Source organism: Pipistrellus hanaki (assembly GCF_964339955.1).
Source record: "Pipistrellus hanaki genome assembly, chromosome: X".
NCBI classification, from domain to species: domain Eukaryota; kingdom Metazoa; phylum Chordata; class Mammalia; order Chiroptera; family Vespertilionidae; genus Pipistrellus; species Pipistrellus hanaki.
This window is the reverse complement of record NC_140524.1, coordinates 67,908,991-67,917,396: the sequence shown is the minus strand read 5'-3', so window position 1 is coordinate 67,917,396 and position 8,406 is coordinate 67,908,991.

Sequence of the window (8,406 nt, the reverse complement as noted above, 5' to 3'; positions counted from 1 at the left end):
TATTGTTGAATTTGTCTTCCATCCTTTTCACCATCCTTATACCCATTTCTCTGAATTCTTTCCCTGACAAATTGCCACCATTTCATTTACTTTCTTTTCTGGTGATTCTTCCTTTGTTTCTTTTGGGGGTATTTCTTTGTCTCCCTCTTTTTGGTGTTCCCTTGTAGTTGTTTTTATATATTAGATCAAACTTCTATGTCACCCAGATTTTTTTTTTTGTTTGTCTTATATATTAGATGTTTTGTGGGACTCAGTGGTGAAGTCTCTCAGGTCTTCTGGGCTGGGTTTTCTAGGGATGACCCCTATTTGGAATATTTGAGCTCTCTTGGTGTAGTTGTGTCTTGAGTGTTATTGTCCCATTGTGGATAAAGCCTCCTCTCAGGATGTGTGGATATGTGGCTTGCTCTCTACCACTTTGACCAAACAGTACAAAATACAACTCGGCAAGACATGATACAAAGGGGGAACATAACACAAATCTACTCACAGCACTGGTAACCCCAATAAAAGTGGCCATGAGAGAAAAGAGAATTGTGATAGAGAAGAAAGAGCAAAATTGATATTGAGAAAAGGAAAAGAAAAAGTAAGAGAGAATATAAAAAAGAAGGAGAAAATTATACATATATGTGGAGAAAACTCCACAAAATGAACAAATAAACAAACAAAAAAATGCAAACAACAAAAACCCAGAAAAAAGTGTGGGTCAGAATCTGTAGAGGTAGAGCTTATACCCAGAAAGTAAAGTAAGGGAATTGAATTATTGATAATATGGGAGGATGGGAAAAATGGCAGCTGAACAGATGGACCTGTTCTGAGCCTAGTCCCAAAGCAGATAGAAGGAGAGTCTGAAAGTCACTTGGGGAGGGTTAGTTGGCAAGCTAAGGGGTAGCAGAACTCTAAGAGAAAGAAGTTAAGGGTCTGCTGGACAGGATTTCCTGACCAAGCAGTCCGCACTGCGGTGGCGGAGACCTCTCCTGGAGCTACAGGCTCAGAGGGAAAACTACGCCATCTTACCAAGAAAAGATGATCTTATCTGAGGCCTGAAAAACCCACAACAGAGGAGACCATCAAACAGCTGTGATGCCCCAATCTGCGCAAACACGTGGATTCAAGGGAGTTCTTCAATCACCCACTGACAGGTCAGAGTTTGCGGGGATAACGTAAGGGATCCAGGTCACTGCTGCAACTTCGGCCACTGCACGCCCTAGCAGCTCTGCGGCCAGAGCTGCACCGAAAGAGGCAGCGGCTGCAGAGAGAATTGTGTGCTGCAAGACCCAGGGCTGGGTTTGGCATGATCTCCCAAAAATCGGGACTTTTTAAAAATGCCAAGGAATGCGGGACAAATTGTTAAGAATCAGGACTGTCCCGCCAAAAGTGGAACATCTGGACACCTGGGCGCAGAACCATCCTGTGCCTCATCCCCTTCACCCCCTTGCTTCTGAGTATTAAGGAAGGACTGCCCAATTTGGCATATCCTGGAGACTGCAGGGGGAAATTGCCTTCCTGTAAACAGAGGATCAGAGTGAGAAGAAACCATCTGGGAGCCAACTCCCAGGCAGCCTACCATAGAGAAAGAAGGCTAGAGAAGCCAAAAATAACCCAAAAACTGGGAAGTCAATCCAGAAACACTGCTACCTAGGGGCAGAATTACAAACAGACCGTTTCCCCCCTTTTTTCCTTTCTTTTTCTTTTATTACTTTTAATTAATAAAAAATAAATGGACACAAATAACTAAGAAATAGGCTACTTAAAATTAAGGTCTAGCTTACAAAACTGAGGTGCAGTGGAATGAAGGGAACAGTGATACTGTCTGGACCAAGAAACAGGTGGGCCAAATAGATTAACAGAGGAAGTGAATGACCACTACTGCATATTTTTATGCTAATTTTTCTATTTTTTATTTTATTTTCATTTTTTACATCTTTTATTTTCAATTTTTACATCTTTTAGTTTCAATCATCATTATTACTACTGCTATTTTGCAATTTTTGTTTCCTTTTTTTTTTTTTAAGCACCACTTTATTTTCTCTTTATTTTACATTGGGATTAGGCTTCATTCTATTTTCATCTCTCCTATAGCATCTTTCAACCCTATCTCAACTTGACCATTACGCCATCCTCAACAAAATTCTAGCAAATTAGCTCTAGCAGAATATCAGAAACATCACACACCATGACCAAGTAGGATTTATTCCAGGAATGCAAGGATGGTACAATATCAGCAAATCAATAAACGTGATACATCACATAAATTGAGAGATAAAAATCATATAGTCATATCAATTGATGCAAAAAAAGCATTTGATAAAATCCAACACCCCTTCCTGATAAACTCTCAACAAAGTGTGAATAGAAGGAACATACATCAACATCATAAAAGCTATATATGATAAACCCACACAAAACATCATACTCAATGGGCAAAAACTAAAACCATTCCCTCTAAGAACAGGAACAAGAAAGGGATGCCCACTCTCAGCACTCCTGTTTGACATATTACTGGAAGTACTAGCCATTGCAATTAGACAAGAGGAGGAAATAAAAGGCATCCAAATTGGAAAAGAAGAAGTTAAGTTATCCTTCTTTGCAGATGACATGATATTGTACATAAAAAACCCAAAAGATTCCATCAAAAACTAATTGACTTAATAAATAAATTTGCAATGTAGCAGGATACAAAATTAATGCCAAGAAATCTATGGAATTTCTCTACACCAATCGTGAACTTACAGAAACTAAAAAGGAAATCCCATTTACCATTGCACCAAAAAAATTAAGATACCTAGGAATAACCTTAACCTATACGCAGAAAACTACACGACACTGAAAAAAAGAGATAGAGTAAGATGTAAACAGATGGAAGAACATACTATGTTCATGGATTGGTAGAATAAACATCATTAAAATGTCCATACTTCCCAAAGCAATTTGTATGTTCAATGCACTCCCCATTGAAATTCCAATGGCATATTTCACTGACCTAGAAAGAAATCTTCAAAAATTCATTTGGAACAATAAAAGACCCCGAATAGCCACAGCAATCCTGAGAAAAAAGAGTAAAGTGGGAGGGATCTCAATACCATATTTCAAGCTGTATTACAAAGCCACTGTTCTCAAAACAGCCTGGTACTGGCACAAGAAAAGACATATAGTTCAATGGAATAGAATCGAGAACCCAGATATCAACCCAAATCACTATTCTCAATTAATATTTGACAAAGAAGGCACGAATATTCAATGGAGTCAAGACAGTCTCTTCAATAAATTGTGTTGGGAAAATTGGACAGATACATGCAAAAGAATGAAACTAGATCACCAACTTGTACCATACACAAAAATAAACTCAAAATGAATATAGGACTTAAACATAAGACGGGAAACCATAAAAATACTAGAAGCATCCACAGGCAGCAAAATCTCAGACATATGCCAAAAGAACTTCTTCACTGATACTGCCCCTAGGGCAATTGAAGCCAAAGAGAAAATAAACAAATGGTACTACATCAAAATAAAAAGCTTTTTAACAGCAAAAGAAACCATCAACACAACAAGAACAAAGCCCGCTGTATGGGAGAACATATTTCCAAATGTTATCACTGATAAAGGTTTAATCTCCAACATCTTCAGACAGCTTATACAATGAATAAAAGGAAGATGAATGATCCAATGAAAAAATGGGCAATGGACCTAAATAGAATATTTTCAAAAGAAAATAAGGAAGGCCAAGAGGCACATGAAAACATGCTCAAAGTCACTAATTATCTGAGAGATGCAAATAAAAATGACAATGCGGTACAATCTCATACCTGTCAGAATGGGCAGCATCAACAAATCAACAAACGTCGTGTTGGCGAGGTTGTGGAGAAAATGGAACCCTTGTGCGCTGCTGGTGGGAATGTAGACTGGTGCAACAACTGTGGAGAACAATGTGTAATTTCCTCAAAAACCTGAAAATGGAATTCCCATTTGACCCAGTAATCCCACCCCTAGGAATATATCCCAAGATGTTAGAAACACCAATCAGAAAGGATATATGCACCCCTATATTCATAGCAGCACAATCTACAATAGCTGGGATTTGGAAACAGCCTAGGTGCCCATCAGCAGATGATTGGATTAAATAACGATGGTACATCTACACAATGGAATATTATGCTGCCATAAAAAAGAAGGAATTCTCATCATTTGCAGTAACCTGGATGGAATTGGAGAACATCATGCTGAGTGAAATAAGCCAGTCAATGAAAGATAAACACCACATGACCTCACTCATTTATGGATAATAAAAAACATTATAAACCGATGAACCAAAAGATAGATATAGATACAGTAAAGCAACAAGCAAACTGTCAAATTACAGCAGGGAGGGTAGGTAGATCTGCGGAAGATAAGAGATCAACCAAAAGACTTGTATACATTCATATAAATACAGTCAATGAACACAAAATTCTGGGGAGGGAGGGCATGTATGGGGGGAGCAATGGTATATGTACACAGATATTAATTTAATAAAAAAAAGAATTAATTTGGGAATGGTCACAGTTTAGTATAGTACAGGTAGAAAGAGAATGAGTTGGTAAGGAGGTAAGAAGATTAAAAAAAACATTAAAAATTTATTTATCTATGTATTTATCTATTTTTGGAAAAGGAGAATAGAGGAGAGAGCAGATAGGCTTGGGTTTAGTGAGTGAAACTCATTAAGCAATTAAGAAGGCAACAGGGGTCTTCAAACTACGGCCCGCGGGCCACATGCAGCCCCCAGGGGAGTCTGATCCTGCCCGCCAGGTTTTTTGGGCAGTGAGCGCAGCAAAGGTGTTACAGTAGGGATTAGTAGTTCATATAGTCCGGCCCTCCAGCTCTCTGAGGGACCGTGATCTGGCCCCCACTTTAAAAAGTTTGAGGACCCCTGGCATAGACCAAGGGAGGAGAGGAAAAACATAAGGTTAAAAAAATTGGCTATTGAAGAGAGAGACAAGAGAAGGGTGCATGGACTTGGTGTAAGGGAGAGGATACTAGATATATGAGTAAACCAACAAAGACTAAAATAATAATAATGCATATATAGAAGATCAATTTTTAGCAGGAGTTATAACAAAAAAGGAGAGAAAAAACTAAATCAGAGACAGAAGAGAAACTGTGAAAATGGAAGAAGTGAGGAAGAAAAGTGTGGACAAAAGAAAAATCTAAGACAAAATAAAATAATGATATAGAAATAAAAATATAACGAATAAAAATAATACAAATAATAACAGGTTAAAAAAAGAGAGACAGAAAAAAATTTATTTTAAAATAAAATTGAAGTGTCATTCACTTCAGCTGAGTTTTTTTAAAAAAATATATCTTATTGATTTTTTACAGAGAGGAAGAAAGAGATAGAGTTAGAAACATCGATGAGAGAGAAACATCGATCAGCTGCCTCTTGCCCACCCCCTACTGGGAATGTGCCTGCAACCAAGGTATATGCCCTTGACTGGAATCAAACCTGGGACCTTTCAGTCCGCAGGCCAATGCTCTATCCACTGAGCCAAACTGGTTTCGGCTCACCTGAGTTTTAATGTTCCATTGTGGCTGGTTTAAAACCCCTCTCTACTGTTCATTCGGCCACTTCTCAGTTTCCTGTTAAATAGTCAGTACTGTGTTGAAGTTCCTCGTGATCCACTGCTCCTCTGTGTCTATCTTCTCAGCCTTGGTTGCAGGCTGGTTGTACCATTCTGCCCACTTTATTTATCTGCCTGCTTTCAGGCTTATTTACACAAACATCAATTTCTTATACGGGCTTTATGTGGGGCTGTATACAGGACCAAATATTTGCTCAACCCTGTCCCCCAGGGCTCCCTGGGGTTATTCATTTTCCTCTGCAAAGCTGTAGACTGGGTGCAGCTGTACTAGTTGCCCTGTGGGTGCTGCTTTTAGGAGCTGGCTCTTCAGAAAAAAAATGGCTGTTTAAATTTGGAGGGTCCGGAATGTCCCAGTACTGGGCTGCTGGTCACCTCTCCCTGTCCTATTCCCATCCATAGCCTCTCCCCAGCCTCCATAAAACTGCACCTCCACCTGCACCCCAGACTCGGTGAATATTTATAATTGAAAGTTCCAATGAACTGGGTTTAGCAAACAAAAGCAAAGAAAATATAAAGGCAAAAAAATATCACACCACTGTGAGAGTTTCCCCCTCCCTTCTCCCCTCCTACACAGCTCCGGAAGTTCTTCATGCTGCCTTTATGGGAGCAGCCTCTTGTGGCTGTGGACTTAGATCTAGGTTCCCTGGCTGCCAGCAGCCAGGTGGACCCCTTTCCACAGTTGAGTGTTATATGTGTCCCCAAGGGATTTGGACTTGGTGCAGTGCAGGTTCCTTCTGACCCTCTAGTCTCACTGGTCATGTGTCTCTCTCTCCAGCCCAGATACCTGATCCTACTGTTCTCTAGACATCCTCTGTCCTTTCTGGCAGTGGATTGTCTCACCAGCTATGTTTAATTCACCAATTCTGGGTGAATGTTATTTGATTTAGTTGTTCCTTCTGTCTGCTCTGTGAAAAGACACAGGACATGCCTGCCTATTCAGCTGCCATTTTGAACTCTCTGTATGTCTCCTTTAGAGAGAGATTTTTTTCATGTCCTTTGCCCATTTTTTGATCAGATTGTTTGTTTATTTATTTATTTATTTATTTATTTATTTATTTGCTATTGAACTGTATGAATTTCTTACATATTTTGGATATTAAACCCTAATTATATATATATCATTTGCAAATCTATTCTTCTATACAGCAGGTTGACTTTTTGTTTTGTTAGTAGTTTCCTTTACTGTGCAAAAGCATTTTAATTTGGTGTAGCCTTTTAAATTTTTTCTTTGTTTGTGTTTCCTGTGCTCAAGGGGTCATGTTAAAAAAGATATTGCTAATGTTAAATATAGGGTGGTCCAAAATTTCATACACACTCTTTGAATAATTAAAAAGGCAGTGTTTATTAAAATACATTTCAGTTTCAAAATTGAGATATCATCTTTTAAAGTGTGAATACATTTTTGGTGGGTACACCTGTAGTTCACCACCTATGTTTTCTTCTAGTAGCTTTATAGTTTTGGGTCTTACATTTAAATCTTTATTTTGAGTTTATTTTTGTATGTGGTGTAAGAGAGTGGTCCAGTCTCTCTCTTTTTTCCCCTATGCATCTGTCCAATTTCAGAGCACCACATATTGAAGAAACTGTCATTTCTCCATTATAAATTCTTGTATTTTTGTTCTAGTTTTATTGACCATGTAAGAGAGGTTTTATTTCTGTGTTCTCTATTCTGTCTCATTCATTATTCTATGTGCCTGTTTTTGTGCCAGTGGCACACTGTTGTGATTATTATAACTTTGTAATATAGTTTAAATCAAGGACCATAATACCTCAAAATTTGTTCTTCCTTATCAAGATTGCTTTTACTATTTGTGGTCTTTTGCTGCTCTACATAAATTTTAGAATTACTTATTCTAGTTCTGAGAAGAATATCATTAATATTTTAATAGGGATTGCCTGGCTTGTGTGGTTAAGGGGTTGAGCATCAACCCAGGAACCCAGAATTCACCCATTTGATTCCCAGTCAGGGCACATTCCCAGGTTGCAGGCTCAATCCCCAGTATGGGGTATACAGGAGGCAGCCAATCGATGATATTTCTCTGGCATCATTTTTTTTTTTATCTCTATCTCTCTGTCTTCCTCTCTCTCTAAAAATAAATAAAATATTGAAGAAAATATTTTAATAGGGATTGCATTAAATCTCTACAATGCTTTGAGTAGTTTGGACATTTCAATAATATTGACCCTCTCAATCCATGAGCCTGGTATATATTTCCATTTATTTGTGCTCCTTCAATTTTCTCTTCATGTGTTGTGGTTTTCCAAGTTCAGGTCTTTAATCTCCTTGGTTAAACTTATTACTAGGGATTTTATTCTTTTTGATGCAATTGTACAATTGTAGATGATGTATTAGACAATTGTACACCTGAAACTAATATAATTTTATTATCCAATATCACACTAATAAGTTCAACAATTTTAAGTAAATGGCATTGTTTTATCAATTTCTCCTGATCATTTGTTATTAGTGTATACAAATGCAATAGATTTCTGTATATTAATTTTATATCCTGCTATTGCTGAACTGATTTATTCTAATATTTTAATGGAATATATATTCCATTCATGCCATATGAAAATAATGACACTTTTACTTGTTTCTTTGCAATTTGGATGCCACTTATTTCTTTTTTGCTGTGCCTCAAACTTTCAATATTATATTGAACTAATGGCCTGGTGCATGAAATTCATGCACAGAGGTGGGGGTTTCCTCTGCCCAGCCTGCACCCTCTCCAATCAGGGACCCCTCAGGGTTTGTCCGATTGCCAAAGGGATCAGGCCTAAACTG